The sequence below is a fragment of the Cibotium barometz genome, chromosome 14 (assembly GCF_041138505.1).
Source record: "Cibotium barometz isolate CiBa-2024 chromosome 14, ASM4113850v1, whole genome shotgun sequence".
NCBI classification, from domain to species: domain Eukaryota; kingdom Viridiplantae; phylum Streptophyta; class Polypodiopsida; order Cyatheales; family Cibotiaceae; genus Cibotium; species Cibotium barometz.
In genome coordinates, this window is record NC_141059.1 from 30,280,433 (window position 1) to 30,298,476 (window position 18,044).

At 38.7% G+C, this 18,044-nt stretch overlaps 1 pseudogene across 1 annotated transcript; it reads left to right on the forward strand.

Moving 5' to 3' along the window:
- Positions 1-5,460: 5,460 nt before the first annotated feature.
- On the forward strand, positions 5,461-9,651 carry LOC147631921 (dammaradiene synthase pseudogene; annotated as a pseudogene). Its single transcript, XR_015267378.1, has 2 exons — positions 5,461-5,600; positions 7,313-9,651. The product of XR_015267378.1 is annotated as a dammaradiene synthase pseudogene (transcript).
- The last annotated feature ends 8,393 nt before the right edge of the window (positions 9,652-18,044 follow it).

An 18,044-nucleotide genomic window follows, 5' to 3' on the forward strand; every position in this document is an offset into this window, starting at 1 on the left:
CTTGGAGTACTAGAGTTATAGCATAGTTATAGTGCAAACTCATATAGTCGAGTTCACACTATGGAGGACTGAAAATTGTATGTTACTATAGGAGAGTACATTCCCTTATAGTATATACTCTTATGGCATAGTTATAGTGCCAACTCATATAGTCGAGTTCACACTATGGAGGACTGACAATTGTATGTTATTATAGGAGAGTACATTCCCTTATAGTATATACTCTTATCTTTTAGTTATATGGTTGTAGAGAAGAGAAGAAGATAGAAGAAAATTCAGCCATCCATCTCTCTTGTGTTTTGCTTTCTTTTGTGTGTTTATGTGTGTTTGCACGCAAGGAACTCAAGTTCTCCCTCTCCCCCACATTCTTTTTAAGAAAGGGGGGGAGAGAAAAGAAAATATGATCTGTTTCTTCCCCCCTCCCCCTCCCTCTCATATATTTTGCGTGCAGGGGTCCCGTTGGGCACTATGCAAAAAGGAGCGGGTGGCATTACTCATATAGTCGAGTTCACAATATGGACTGACTATTGTATGTTATTATATGAGAGTACATTCCCTTATAGTATGTACTCTTATCTTTTAGTTATATGGTTGTAGAGAAGAGAAGAAGATAGAAAAAAATTCAGCCATCTATCTCTCTTGTGTTTTGCTTTCTTTTGTGTGTGTGTTTGCATGCAAAGAACCCCTTCCCCCTAACCAGAAAATATATCCCTGCACTTGTATGTATGATCCGGGTTCATTCATACTAGGGCTTTGGTTTAGTTAATACATTGTATGATAATAGTTATTACTTATTAGTTATAAGGGTAGTTTAAAGTTTAAACTTTAGGGTTCATACAATGGAACCTGGCTCTTATCTGCGGTGTTGAGTGGCCAATCACATGAAATTGTTCAGATTCCCAGCCTATCCCAGATGCTCTTCCTCAGTCGTGGCCCGTCGTCGTAAGCTCCCAACGCCCGACTCTTCCTGCAGTACTATGGAGCGGACCGCCTTGCATGCATCGCCTGTGACCTGACTCCTAAGTCTTCAGCACGAAGCGCACGATGTTGCATGCATGTTTGTGTTTTGTTGTTTTTCCTCTCTTCTGCAGCCTGCCTGAGCTCTCGAGACTGTAGATGATTTTACTGGTGGGCACTGGTTGTTTTCTCTCTATTGTTCTTGTGCTTTTCGTTCTTGGCCACAAAAGTGAAGAGGTTACACAGGTGATAGGTATGTTTCTTTACGCATCTGTGAGGTGATTTGATGTTTGATCTATAGTGTATACCATCTATGAGGTGTATTTCTGATTTGATGTTTGATCTTTACGCATTTGTGAGGTGTATTTCTGATTTGATGCTACATGCATGTTTGTGTTTTGTTGTTTTTGCTCTCTTCTGCAGCCTACCTGAGCTCTCGAGACTGTAGACGATTTTACTGGTGTGGGCACTGGTTGTTTTCTTTGTAAGAGGTGTTCTAAGCCCATAAAGCTACGGTGAGATTAAATTCCTAGTCATTACATTGAGCCTCAACAGTTTTAGTTAACTGTATAGAAATAAGGACTTTGTTGGTACTCTCGGCTTGACCATTTTCTTGTGGGTATTACGGTGTGAATTTGCAATGTGCAATCATGAACATTATGGCAAGTTGTTTAATTACATCATTTATAAAGTGCTTTCCTTGGTCACTTACCATTTCACAAGGATAACCACCAAAATAGGTAATAATGTTCACACGTAAAGAAACTTAGTTATGGCCACAATGTCTCTGATGCCCATCCTCAAATCTCTTGCTTCAGACTATTTTGTGACATATTTTGTAAGATCTATTAAAATGTATCTTGCTTGGGTGCTACATGCAATCTTACTGATGGGTCCCACAAAATCAATGCCCCATTTTATAAATGGTTCTAAAACTTTGATAAGGTGCAAAGACTTCATGCCCTTTTTTTAATGGTTTGACACATCATTGACACTCCTCACATCCTTTGACAAATAATGCACAATCCTTAAAAAGTATGGGCCACCAATAATTGGATTGAAGTATCTTTCTTCTAGTAATGTCTCCTTATCGAAGTGTCCACTAGCTACCTGTTGGTGTGCTTGTTCTAAGATGTATAATTATTCATCCTTCCTATGGCAACATCTTATGATGTCATCTTACCTCTTCTATAAAAGGTTCCAGCAATCAATTGGTAAGGATCCACTTCTTTTAGCAACTTCCTAAATCTCGCCTTAACGCAAAAACCATTAGCTAGAAAGTTAATGATTTACTTACTCCACTCTCGTATATCTTTAACCTTGAATAGTGTAGCATCAATTAGATCATCATCTACTCCAACTGGTGCTTCACCATTAGGTATGCGAGCCAAGTCTCACAACCACTGTAAAATCAAATTCAAGAAGGATCAACAACCACTGTGGTGATTCTCCTTGTGCGGCATGGTTTATTACCAAGGTATAATAAGGCTTCATGGTCAACATAGAAAACAAACTTATTAGCTAATAGGTAATGCCGAAATTTATTCACCACATACACCGTAGCTAATCCTTCACTTTCCATGGGTGGTTTAGTTTATCTGAGCCTCACATAATTGTCCGGCTAGTAAAACTTATAGGGTATTCTAGTTTATGTTCACCCGACTGAGCTAGGACACATCCAATACCAAAGCTAGAAGAATCTATATACACATGGAATATATTATTCCATTTTGGTGCTCACAAGCTTGCAAAGCTAGTTAGAGCTTACTTGAACGTATCATAGGGATGTTAAGTTTTTGTGTGGAATTATTAAACACTAACTTGCATTTTCTAATTGTAAAGGATTTATAGTGATGACCATCAATTGTAACCCATGTAGACCCTCTTGTTTCCTAGCTATATCAATTGTGGCCAATAATATGTATCTAATTCAGATCATTTTTAAAATCCCTGGCTTATTTTTCAGCAGCCTTGTAAGGTGGGTTCTTCTGTACATTGGTCTCTTCTTTGCCATGCATAACATTATTTAAATGGGGAATATAAACCCTAATGATTGAATCATTGAATTGGAGGTAGACATGCTTCTAAGACCAATAATGTGTACCATCTTGGTAATGAAGTACATTAATTTCATGCAAGCTATGACTCTTTTTTTTCTTCTATCGTTCATAAAACAACAACATGCTGAGGCGTTTTAGTGGCATTTTCACTACACCACTTCATGTGAGAAAATTTGTGTTCTTCTGAGCATATGTGCTTCTGAATAGCACTAAGTTGAATGGTTTTATATCCTTTTCCCTTTCCCCAATGTTCCTTTACTTTATATTTTTCACACCATACACATTTCATGCACTCTCCCTTTCCATACACAATCATTTTTAGAAAGGTGAATTTTGACTCCCACTCTTTTCTATATTTTCGATGACAATTCTTCTTGTTTGAGTTCTTTCTCATCTACTTTGTTCAACGACAATGAACCATTAGGGAAATTATGAACTCATTTTGGGGCCCCTCTAAGAAGTTTCATGCTCTTTCTCTCTCTAAAAAATGGGGCCATGGTGAACCCTATCAATCTTATGTCAGAACCCCTCCATGCGACATATCATTAAGAAGCTTATGATGAGTAGATTTCAAATATACAATCTCCAACAAGTTTCAAGTAGTAATACTCAAGATACACCATAAACAAGATTTAAGATGCCAAAATGGAGCCACGGTGAAATTTAAGCATCATACCAAACATTTCCAAATCATCATTCACAACATCTTCTTGTTTGAAAGTTCTTGCTCATCTACTTTGTTAGATGACAATGAACTATCTCGCATCATCTTCTTGTTTGAAAGTTCTTGCTCATCTACTTTGTTAGACGACAATAAACTATCATGCATCATACCAACCATTTCCAAATCATCATTCACATCATCTTCACTGCTTTTAATTTCAAAGTTTTCTGTCTCAACATTACTAGAAGTTGGCGTGCCAAATAGATTATGCATCGTTTGTTCTCTAGACTTGTTCTGAGGTTGTGAAACACTTAGCACTTGAAATAGTGTGCTTTGGCTCATTTCGATCTACAAAATGTGCACATTAAATATAAAGTATAAATTAGAGTTATGTACTCCCATGACACTATTTACCAAATCGCTTTAAGATGATAGTTCGTCACATTATACACAATAAAATATGTACAATACAAATTACTTTGCTTAAACACAAACACCATTTTAAAATCATAATTTCAATAATAATATAATTTAAAATGCTAAATTCAAAATGCCAATAAGTGAAGAATTTACTTGATCCAAGTAGGCTCTTCCAATTTAAAACTTGCTTCTACTTCTAATGCACTGAGCTGCACCAATGTCTTGATCTACAAGAACCCAAATAGTGTGAATTAAGTTATGCTACCGCATGTAAACATGAAAAGTATAGTAATATTATTCAAAAAATTTAACAAATGCATACTACCCAAAACATGAGTAGGCAATGGGATTAAAATTGATTAATAAAATATGCAACATTGTTCCAAAAATTAAACAATGCATACTAACCAAAACGTGAGTAGGTAATAAGATTAAAGTTGATTAATAAAATACTTAACATTATTTAAAAAATTCAGCAAATACATACAAACCAAAATTTCCTATAGGTTGTGACCACTCTAAGGTCTCTCTCCTTCTCTCTCTCCTCTATGCGCTAGCGCTACTGTAGAGACTGTAGTCTATGAGATAGACAAATGGATTGTTTTAGAAATAACCCATGGTAAATGTAAGCTAGACAAGAGGCAAATTTATGTATTAAAATCTTAAATGTTTGACTAAATGCCCAACAAATATGACCATCTATCAAAAACTCGCGCGAGAAAAAATATGCTCGAGTTTGCAATTATAGTTAAAACAAATTAGAAAATCCTTTTGGAAAATAAAAATGGAAGGCCTATTTTGAGAGAAGTAATAAAAGACTGAGTTTTCGGAGATTCAAATAAGAATTTTCAGTGTAGATATATTAGATTTTTCACTGTTCATATATATTAGAATTTTCTGTGCACATACTACACTGTCTAAGGATGAAGGGCAAAGAAAAGGCAAGATCTTGCTTGATCTTAAATAAAGAGAAGTACATTCACTTCAAGAGGGATCCATAATATACGGATTTCTACAAAGGTACAGTACTAAGGATAAATAATTTAGTGGAAATAATGTTCTTTTACGGTCATTCAAAAATAAGTGGCCAAAATGCCCCAAAAAAAAAACGGGCATGACCCTTTAAAAAGCAAACTACTCCTCACCCAAATATTAAAAGCTGAAAGTAGCGTGTTGCTGCCATCTCTCGGAGAGAGAGTTAGGACCCAAACTCTTCCACCTACTTCATTGATCATATTGATGATCATCTCCAGGCTCTCAGCGACTTTAGTGACCCCCATTAAACTGCACTTCAAGGTGGTCTTTATATAAGTTCTATCGATGATCATGATCTCCAGGCCTGCTGCTCCCACCGAGTACTGTTGTGACCCCCGTTTAACTGCTCGACATCAAGGTCTTCATTACGGGAAGCCATCGTAGTAGTTGATGCCCTCATATTGCCAATACTCCTGTCCTCACTGTGATTGCAAAGTTCTGGCCTTCTTCCTTCTTTTATCCAGGTCCGTGTAGTCTATGCCTTCATATATTTGCCCTTGCCTTTCCTTCAATGGCGCTCATACGTATGGATTCCACGTACCTTGTTTTTAATATTACTACGGTTTCTGTTCCACATTTCAACAGACATATGCCTGGTTTTCCTTTAACTTTGAAGATTTTTCCATGCAATCCTGCTGCAATGATAGGCATGTTTGCCTAATTTTCCTTTTAACTTTAGAGATTTTTCCATCCAATCATGCAATGATAGGCATGTTTTTCTGCTACCCTAGCAGTTTGGGTTTAATAAAACCTTCTTTTTTATTTAGATGATTTGATTGATTATGCTTTTGCCACTTGTCACCCTGACATCAATTTGGATTTCAGCGAATTGATTATGTACTTTGTCGTAGTCCGATACCAAACGATACTATGTGCAGAGTTGAAGATATGATATAATCTTCAATCTCCTAGCTGTTAGTCTAATAATTGGGCCATGGAGTGTTGTAACAAACAGACTTACGCATCCATGCTCACTTAGCTATATCTGTAGATCAGTTTAAACATTAAACTCTATAGTTTAAGGACATATACCAAGTGGTGGCCGACTGTAGTCGGCTCATCAGTACACTTACACTAAATCCACTAATTAGTATTTTAAAATTTAGCCTTTGAGACTTAATCAACGTGTCAATTCACTAGGGATTCACAATGAATGGTTCCAACTTCTGTATTTAGCTTAGACACGACATTCGTGTTACAGCACTAATCTCATTCATATTGTAGTCCCTGGGTTGTTTTCAGGCTTTGAAGATGTTGTACATGTAGGCATACAAAGTAGTCCTTTGAGGAGTACTTAAGTAAGCTTCTCTAATTCTGAATTAATTATTTATCACCTGCAGAAAATATTTTTCCCAACAATTCAAAAAACTATCAACCTCAAACTTTTGTAGGTTTTTTCTTAAATTTTAAAGTTTTTAGCAAAATTATAACTAAAATCCCTTAAAATTTGTAAGTTTTTGTGAATTGTTATTTTGAAATTTGAAAGTTATTTTTCAAAATTTGCCATTCACCTGACACTAAACCTCGGTTTTTCGTGAACACTATTTTTGAAGCCGTTTCACTCATCACATGTTTTGCTAGATTTAAGGGTGTTAAACTTTAGCTCTGTTGTAGGCCTCCATTATAGCTTCTACACCTTAGTAAGCTATGTTCTGAAGCCGTTTCATTCATCACATGTTTTGCTAGATTTAAGGGTGTTAAACTTTAGCTGTGTTGTAGGCGTCCATTATAACTTCTACACTTTAGTATGCTATGGAGATGTAGAAGAGGAGTGAGCACCTTAGTCCATGATTTGAGAACCTTGTTTGGATAGCGTGTTTTCAATCCACGTTTTATGAGCATTTATAGAGTATATATATTGACATTTAGAGAATCTTTCAGAAAATGTAAAACTTTTCAGGTTTCCACACTCCACTTTTGGATAGTTGAAAATTGAAATTTGGTCTCGCTTGCTTTGAATGTAGTGGTCTCTCTTCTGCAACTTGCAGATCAGACCGATGAGATTGAATTAACTTTATCATTATTTAACAATCTTACTGATTCGGGAACCGATCAAGAGATGATTATCTGTAATTACTTGTCTTATTTAAGAATATTTCTTTATAATTATCAATTGGATTGTGCATATATATTTCTAATCTAGAAATTTGCTTGTTCCTTCATGAGCTGCATGCAGGGTATTAGTGGTGTGCGTATAGTCGTGAGCAAAGATGTTGCCATACAGTCAAGAGTTTTACAATGAAGCGGAAGCCATTAAAGGTGGAATGGGTGGAGAAAACCCGACTTTAGATGAGGCCATCAAGCGCAGCCAAGATCTGCTGCTTTCCCAACAGTACCCTGAAGGCTACTGGTGGGCAGAATTAGAGAGCAATGTTTCCATCACTGCTGAAACCGTCCTCTTGTTCAAGATATTGGGCATTGATCGTAACTACCCAGTCCACAAGATGGAGAATTACATAAGGAAAAACCAGCGCAGCCATGGCGGGTGGGAGCTTTTCTATGGAGATGGTGGTGAGTTGAGTCTCTCCATAGAAGCTTACATGGCACTGCGTTTGCTGAACGTTCCTGTTACCGACCCAGCACTGCAGAACGCTTTGAAATTTATCCTTAACAGAGGAGGTCTGACAAAGGCTAGGATTTTCACCAAGCTTTGTTTGGCTATGCTGGGGTGCTTTGATTGGAGGGGGATACCTTCTTTGCCAGCTTGGTTGGCGTTGTTGCCGAACTGGTTTTTGACAAACATATATGAAATGTCTAGCTGGGCGAGGTCATGCACAGTGCCTTTGATTGTGGTGTTTGATAAGAAGCCTGTATTCAGGGTGACTCCGGCGGTGTGCTTGGACGAGCTGTATGTGGAAGGGAGGAAGCAAGCGCGCGTGACCGCACCCTTCAGAGGCGATTGGACGGACCTCTTTGTGGTGGTGGATTACGCTCTCAAGGTGGCGGAGAGGTGGGGGTTGGTGCCGTTCAGGGAGAGGGGCCTCAGAGCGGCGGAGAAGTGGGTGGTGGAGAGGCAGGAGGACTCGGGTGATTGGGCGGGGATCTTTCCGGCCATGTTCTACTCTATGCTGTGTATGAAGACGCTCGGGCACGAGGTGACTGATCCGGTGATGCAGAGGGGCCTGCTCGCCATAAAAGACTTCTCAATGGAGACCGCTGATCAGTACTGGGTGCAGCCGTGCGTGTCGCCTGTGTGGGACACGGCGCTTGTTGTCAGATCGCTGGTTGAGTCCGGGATGCCGCCTGATCATCCGGCCCTCCAGCGGGCTGGGGAGTGGCTACTCAAGAGGCAGATTACCCAGCATGGAGATTGGTCCTTCAAGAATAACTCCGGCTTCATTCGAGTTCTTCAACAGATGGTACCCCGACGTGGACGACAGCGCGGTTGTCGTCATGGCCCTGGATGCCCTCGAACTCCCCAATGAGAGCGTCAAGCAGGGGGCCATTGCTCGCTCCGTCAAGTGGATCACCTCCATGCAGTGCAAAGCCGGCGGCTGGGCGGCTTTCGACAAAGATAATGACCAGGACTGGCTCAACTCCACCCCTTACGGTGACCTGAAAGCTATGATCGACCCCAACACCTCCGATGTCACCGCTAGAGTCCTGGAAATGGTGGGCAGATTACAGCACGGCAACTTCAACGCTCCTTTGCCGCCCCCGGAGTCCATCTCTACAGGCCTCGCCTACCTCAGAAAAGAGCAGGAGAAAGAAGGCTGCTGGTTCGGAAGATGGGGCGTTAACTACATCTACGGCACGTGCGGCGTGCTGGTTGCATTATCAGTCGTGGCACCCTCAACTCATGAAGAAGAAATCTCAAGAGGAGCCAAATGGCTAGTTCAAGTGCAGAACACTAACAACAGTATAGGAGATGGAGGGTGGGGTGAAACATGCTACAGCTACAACGACCCTGCCGCCCTCAAAGAGCAGACCGGATATGGAAGCACTCCTTCTCAAACCGCATGGGCAGTTATAGGATTATTGGCTGCAGGAGATGCTCTAGGAAAATATGAGGTAGAGTCCATTGAACATGGAGTCAGATACCTCTTAACCACCCAAAGAAAAGATGGATCTTGGTACGAGGCTTCCTTCACAGGAACAGGCTTTCCTGGTCATTTCTACCTCAGGTATCACTTTTACGCCCAGCATTTCACTCTCACGGCTCTTGCACGATACCGTTCTTGTCTGCTTCAAGCTAAGAAAATTATGCCTTTATCCTCTTGAAAGGCTAGAACTGGCTTTTCTTGAATAGCTATATTTCACGCCTCTTATTATTATTTCGGGCATCTTTCCGTGTATGATCCCTTTCTGAAGCCACCCTACTAGAGCTACTAGCTCTATTCTCTCTCATTCTCTCTCTACTCTTTGAAAAAAATAAAACTCTCACAATTTAGAAAAGAGGAAGAAAAAATAGAACCATAGATATTTTTTATTTTTGTTGACAAAAAGAAATATATTAAAAGTGTCATTTATTACACTTTCATCTGATTATAATACCAGTTTTTTTTAAATTACAAAGAAATATATTCTAGCATGTAGTTATGTTCCTAGATGTGATGCAAGGTTCTTAGGCATCGCTTCTTCACACCGCACATAAAAGAAACAGAAGGACGCAGGGTTCCTAGGCATCCTTTCTGTTTCTTTTACGAACTGTGGCTGTAGTTGTAGCAGTGGTAGCACATTACATTTATTGCGCCGATTAGGAATGGCCAAACTGCTAAGTTGACTAACGCATTGCACCACGTGCTGCCTTGCGAATAGGGAGCCAAAGGGGTAAGCGAGAAGGGGGGTCGATGATGGAGGAAAATGCAATAGTAGGCATGCAGATGTTGTTTTAGTTTCTTTGTTTATTGATGTTTTCGTTCCAAGGAAACCAAAATGAATTGTCTTCTTTTTTCACTCATAGGCTCCTATCCATGCCTCCTCTCATATTATACTGCCTTTGGTACTACCATCTAGCTTTAGTTGAAGTTTAACAACTCAATAACACACATTTTATGGTGACTAATGGCCCATCCAAGCGAGCTTCTTCTTGATTAGTTACAACGATTGCAATATTATTGTTTAATGTCGAGCTTTATATACACTCTAGTTAAAGGAATTGAATTCAATATTTGACTTTTCTTACATAGCTTTTTGCTGTACCACTATACGAGGATGAGGTCATAACTGTGTCCACAACCATGCTTCAATAACGGAATTTTGGAGTTTTAAAATTCCCATGGAGATATGCACACAGCTACATTCGTACATATAGTTGTGGGGCATAACCGCATGCATAGAGCAAGTTTGGGTACTTAGACATCACACCCATTGGACGCACGCTGGATGGGTGTTGCTACCCATTCTTTTTTTGCATAGTGTCGAATGAGTCCCCTATGCAAAAAAAGGTAGGTGAAATTTTTTGAGTGGGTCCATGGGGTCACTCTCCCCCCACTTGCAGAGTTTTACCCCCATCGGACGTTGGATGAGTGAATTGTAAATCGAGGTGGAGCACATGAAACTCTGTCTTCAATACTTTGCAGAATGTATTGCTTCTTTGCATTATCTTGAGTTCTCCAGTCAATGCCGCAAATGTTTCTAAACTTAAGATTTACAAGGTGATGCATGCATGCTATGAGATGCTTCCCCTTGCTATCCTCAATGATCAACCCATCTATCATCCTCACATGGTAAGGAAGCGTCGCTGGGTCATAGGCATTTGGATCCACCACTTGATATGCCAGCATAACTTTTGCTGATGGGGAATTGGAAGCATATCTATTATTTCCCCCAAAACAACCCCCGCGTCGAGATGACCCCCACTAGCATGACGAGAAGAGGCAGACCTCCTATTTGACGAGGTCGTGGACTAGGTGCCACTGAAGAGAGTAGAGTGGCCTAGTCCCAACCTCCACATGAAGTTTCAGCACCTAGATGTGGACTAGATCCTCCAAGCGAAGTAGACATGGGTATAGGAGTAGAACTACCCATCTGAGTACCCCCCATCAGTGTAGGGTTAAGTATGGAAGGAAGCGAGGCTAGAGAAAAAATGTTCCACACTCCCTCTCCCATACCCAGTGGCAACAGACTAGCGGCCAACTGTGAGAGACGCTCCATGTTCGGATCATCAGTGATGGACACTGAGAACGACGGCACGTTGGGCTTCTCGACTCTAGATCGTCCCCCCACATGTCTACATTATAAAAATGAGGCATAATCAAATTTAAATAACACAAGAACGCATTAGAACGCTTACACCTTATGCACGCTCCAACATAGAACTCTTATACTACTCATGTGATATTAGAACTTTATTGAGATCTTCTAGAATACTGCTTAGACAAGTAGGGTGGATAGTGCCCCCTTTCGAACGATAGCTTTTGAGGACTTTCTACATGCTTCCCACTATTAAGCCAAAGGAAAATTCTCTTTTACAAGATAAGGACATTGAAAACATCGAGGGATTCCCCTTCACTACAACCACCTACTCGCGCGGATAACCACTCCTAACTTGACTTAATCAACATTCTAAAAGGCCTACAATAATGCCCCATATTCTCTATGCATTATACTCTAAGCCTAAGAGAATAGAAAAATTGAAACCTCGGTCAAGGGGTAAAAAGCATAAGAACATTGGAGATTACCTCAAGAGGTGGAATGATACTGGAGGTGCTCTGTGTAGAAGGAGGGTACAACAAGCAAGACCTAAAAAACATAACATACAAAAAAAACACATTTATGAGCTTAAAAAACATAACATGCAAAAAAAGCTTATACTCTCCATCTATGAATAGAGTGTAATGCATAGATTAAGCTCAATGCATAGAGCTTAATTTATGCATAAAGCTTAATGCATTAAGCTCTATGTATTAATCTTAATGCATATAAAGCCTAATGCATTAATCTTAATGCATAATCTTAATACATAAGATTAATGCATTAATATTAGTGCATAAAGCTTAATGCACTAATCTTAATACATAAGATTAATGCATTAATATTAGTGCTCTATGTATTAATCTTAATGCATATAAAGCCTAATGCATTAATCTTAATGCATATAAAGCCTAATGCATTAATCTTAATGCATAATCTTAATACATAAGATTAATGCATTAATATTAGTGCATAAAGCTTAATGCACTAATCTTAATGGATAAAGCTTAACGCATAAAGCTGATGCATAAAGCTTAATGTATTAAGATTAATCTTTACATTAATCTTAATGCAGAGAGCTTAATCCATACATTAAGCGCTATGCATAGATTAAGTTCTATGCATAGAGCTTAATGCATAGATTAGCTCTATGGATAGAGCTTAATCTACATGCATTAAGCTCTATGCATAGAGCTGATTCTATGCATTAAGCTCTACACATGGATTAAGCTCTATGCATAAAACTTAATCTATGCATAGCGCTTAATGCATGGATTAAGCTCTATGCATAGAGCTTAATCTATGCATTAATCCTAATGCATAAGATCTATACATTAAGCTTAATGCATAAATCTTAATCCATAAAGCTTATGCATTAAGATTAATGCATAAGCTCTATGCATATAGCTTAATGCATAGATTAAGCTCTATGCATAGAGCTTAATCTATGCATACATAGAGCTTAATCTATGCATACATAGAGCTTAATACATAGATTAATCTATATGCATAGAGCTTAATCTATGCATACATAGAGCTTAATGCATGCATAGATTAAGCTCTATGCATAGAGCTTAATCTATGCATTAAGCTTAAGCTAAACTAAACCTAAACCCCGGCACCCAAGGATGCAATAATAGGTAGATGAAAAGCATAAATAATTAGAGGGCTTATCTCTTTTTGTTGAAGTTCAAGGAGAGGATAAGAGGAACTACAAAACAAAGATTAAAAAAAGTAATTATACAAAGCCCAAACATTTAATGCATAGATATTAAAAGCTTAATGCATAGATATAAAACCCTAAATAATACAAGCAAAAGAAAGCTTACCTCTATATTGTCTAGCTAAAAGAGATGATTAGTGCAAGATCTACATGACATAAAAAGATAAAAGAGTGATTAGCAACAAATTTAATGAACTCCACCTACCAAACACAAGAAATATACAAAATACCAATACACATTAAGCATAGACATAAAAAGGAGAAGGTTAGTACTCTATGAATTAATCTTAATCTCATTATGTTTCTTATTAATTATTAGGTTAAGCATAATAGAAGCAAACCCTAATCATTAGGTCACACCATCACTTGTAGAGTGATGAATAGGAAAAAGGGAAAGGGGAAAGGGGAAAAGGGGAAAGGGAAAAAGGGAAGGGGAAGAAGAAGAACCCTAAACAAATGCATTAGAATAAAACATAAGAGAAAAATACCTTCAAGAGCTTAGACCATAGCCATTTGGTGATGATGAAGAGAAAGAGTCTCATGAAGAGGAAGGGGAAGGGGAAGGGGAATATATAGAGTACAAATGCATGTGACGGGATCCAGATTGATGGAAGGGAGGAGTCGGTGCATGAACTCAAGGAAAGGAGTGGAGGGAATTTTTTGGGGGAGAGGAAGATAGGCGTCGACAGTGCAGCACGTTTAAAAAGTTAATTTTCTCAACGTCACTATAAGGGCCACTAAAAATGACACTTAGCGACGCTTTAACGATGCTTATAACGTCGCTTATAATAACAACGCTCGATAAATTCCAGAGAGTAAACCTATGCATATACCATTGACACTGGTAGATTTAGTGCATGTATCCATATTCAGTTTTTTAATTGCACACTTTTTATGCCCGATATATAGATGTCTTCTACTAGTTTGGATAGTGATGGTTAACCATTAATTGGAGGTCTAGAGTGGTTGCAAAGAAAAATCCCTTGTTCATGTGTAAGATGCAAGAATGTTTGTGTACGTGAACGTCGAGTGACATTGGAGCATATTAGAAAATGGGGATCATTTGAACCAATGCCAACCAACTTGATGATGCAAGACAATTCCTCGATTAGTATATAAACTTATGCCTTGAAATGTGAACTTATGGTTTTTCATATGTAATGTTGAGTGTTAATTCTAAATATGGTTCATTAGGATGAGAAGGGCATGGACATTGGTGCACAAGTACTACACAATATGCCTCATTATTTTGTCATTGGGAGAAACTTGAGGAATGAATACAAGCATCATAAGGAGCACTTGGAAAGTGGAGCATGTTCAGTACATTTGGAAGACCCATGATTTCCTCCACATGAGATAGAGGAAGAGGATGTCATGGAGGAGATGATCACTCACTTTTTCAAAGCGAGGGTGAGGAGGAGACACCTTACTTTGAAACACATGAAACAGAAGATGTGTTACACAAGGAGGCTAACACACCATTGTATGAGGGTGCAAAGTACTCAAATTTGCGGGTATGCTTGGAAATTCTCAACTTGCAACAACATATGGATGGAGCGATAATAGTGTGAATAGCCTACTCTGGTTATTAAAGAAGATGCTCCCAACAACAAACAATTTCATGTCCGCAAGAAGAAGATGCTCCCAACAACAAACAATTTCATGTACGCAAGAAGAAGTGATGCTCGAAGAATACTTTCCAAGCTTGGTATGGATTACACTTGATTTCATGTATGTTGTAATGATTGTGTACTATTAAGGGGTGCCTTTGCCAATGTCATGCAATATCTAATTTATGGAGAGGCTCGTTTTTACTTTTTTTTTCAAATTTTGATTTGCATTTCCATCTACACACTTAAAGGCTTCTTTTGAGTATACTAACTAATTGAAAACTCAATCTTGAATTTTCACTGAATTTTAACACTTAGAATCTTTACTGCTGAAAAACCACCACTGAAAACCTGCTGGAATTCATTACTGAAATCTGTAGCATCCAAAACTTAGAATTATCTTTAATCATAACTTGGTTAATCTCGGAGGTATGTTACATTTTCTCCCCGTTAAGAAATAGTCGCCCTCGATGATAAAAGCATATTATCCTCAATCATTAGACTTTGAGAAATAGTTTTTCTTACTCAGCTATTATAATTGATATAGTACTTGAGAAGTCGTATGCTTTTGAATTTCAAGAAAACTATAAATATCCATATGTCTTCGTCTTGAGATTTCTTCAAGTAGCCTTGGTTGGAAAGAACGACTTGACAACTTGCTTGTTTCAGATCTTAACTTGATATAATAAGCTCTTAACTTGATTTTTCATTTCTTAGCTATCTCTTAGATAAAATCAACATACTCGGTAATCACTGTATCTATTAGAATCTCAATACTATAGCATTCTTTTCTCTCAGTATTGTGCTCTCTTCCATTCTTATCTCCGATAGATCTTATCTTGGATAAACAATTTTATATGTTAAGCTAGTTATGTATACTAAACTCTAGCGTAAGAGCTTACTAGTCTTAATTCTATATAATTTAACTCCAAATAAGAAACTAGATAGATCTTGAGGCATTACACAAAGTATCTTGATCTTTTTGTAAATTAGGCACTAGTCATAAAAAAGCCTTCTTGGAATCACAACTTAATAAACAATAAGAAATCTGATGAAAAAAATTACCGTCGTATTGTCTTAAACTTCAAGAAGGTAATTAAACAATTTGCAAACTCTTATTTTCACTTTGCTTGTAGCTTTAGACAGTCAAATTTCTTCAACAAGAGAGTAATCCTCTATCTTTCTTCAATTAAGGAGCTTAGAAAGTGAAACACTTTCAAACTTTACGAACAAATGTGGCTACATAATATTTTTATTGATGGACTTCCAATCTCCACAATAGATATAGATTTTCCAACCTACACTTATTAACTTCACAATGATAACTTACTATTAATAAGCAAATAGTATACTACGTGAAATACTTTTCTTGCTCTGTTGGAAAGCATACATAATTCTAAATTCTACATCACATCTTTGACCTTGTAAGTAATAATCTTTACTATCATCTCCAATGATGCAAACACGCTTCTCATGACACAATATCTTGGCCTTTCTAGGCACTAACCAATCTATCCCTAATATGCCATCATATCTTCCTAAAGCCAACACATGAAAAATCAGCGTTTGACTTCAGGTCGCCTATGAACAAAAAGCATATTCTTGACATACTCATTACATGTCTATTGCTTTCTCAAAGCAAGCTCTACCATAAGATTCTTTTGGTAAAATTCAGTTATTCCTTAACTATTTTACCACGTGGGGTGATTGAAAACTATGCGTGCTTCTTGAGTGTGAGATCCCTGTTCCCACCGAGCAACGGATTCAGGATACTGGCAGCGGAAGTAGCACTTCTCGCGCGGGACAGGGGTCCCACATTCGGGGCCTCACCCATGGATATCCGGATAAGAGACTAATCCGTCGGTTGTTCCAAAACCGAACCCGGAAAAACTTCCTTTACTGGAAAGCACGGGTGATTCCACCAGGAAAACTTTTTACTCTAACGTAGTCAAGATCATTTCTGATCAAGCTGATCCAATTGCATCTTCAAGATACTTGATCAGATCAAGGAAGAAACTTGCACTTGGATCATTGGGATCAACGCTTTTTTTCCCATTCAAGAGGCACAGCCGTTGATTCCTATCCATAGAACAATTACTGTCCGGGATTTACTTTATCTATCGTAATAACAAGTTGAGTCTCGATTTACGGACCCATCAGTCCAGCCTAACCCCATCTGATCCCATGAGTTAGCCAACCGCCCAACCACTGTAGTGATGGGATCCAATTAAGAATTCGGTTAGGTTTTGTCCCGGGTACCAAGGAAAAGAGTTCCAAGGCCCCCTAGCCGGAAGTTCATGCAAAAATAAAACTAGTGACACCACTTACACACCCAATATGAAATTGCCTTTTCACAGATTCAACCAGTTTTAAAACAATCCTTTAATAAAACCATAGTATCATTGATCACCATCTTCCAATTTATCCAATTGATTCTTAATTTCCCATCATTCCTTCATCAGAGTATCTATGGCATCATTGGCAACTAGGACGCTCACCACCTGTCCACTCAGGGGCCGTTTCAATAGTTCCTAGCCCATAATACTCGGCAATATAATCACTTATCAAGATGGACTCTCGTTGAAGATCAGTAAGATCAACCAACAGATCCATATAAAGAGCCATGGACTCATCCGTTGAGGACCAGCAAGGTCAGTCAACCAGATCCATGCCCGGTTTCAGAAAACAACTCTTACTCCTTGTTCCAATATCTTCCTCGACGCACGCGTGGGTATCCTGGGCGACCCAGAGCCCGAGCACTATATGGTCAGCACCCTCTAGGATCCTTCGCAGGTGACCTAGCGCTTCACTCATAGGCCGCTTCCTTGGCCCCTCATCCACCGTACCGAAAGCTCACCATTTTAATCGCACCGAGGCTGGTCAAGACCTCGGCCGACCTTGCTACGCGAGACGTCCTCCATTGACTCTCTGTCAGCAGTTGCAACTTTATCAGTTAGGTCTCCACGACCTTAATCACAAGATGGTCAAATGCTTTCCCAGCATTCTTGACATAAAACAGTCATTTACAAACAGCATTTACAAACAGTCACAAAATACAGTTTCTATATTAACTCTCATTTTTCCACATTATCCCTCATCAATCCACATTGCTTATTCCACATTCCAGTTATATGTGTACTCATCCCATCACATCATTTTCCATCTCATCACTTCAGATTCCTTCACATCACATATCATATATTCACATCCATACATATATCCACATCCACATCCATACATCCACATCTACATCCATGCATCTATTTTCACATCCACATCTACATGCACATTCATGCATCCTCATCCATACATCCACATCTACATGCTCATTCACATCCATACATCCACATCTATATGCTTACATTCACATCTACATGCATACATCCACATCTATATGCTTACATTCACATCTACATGCATACATCCACATCCCATCCATG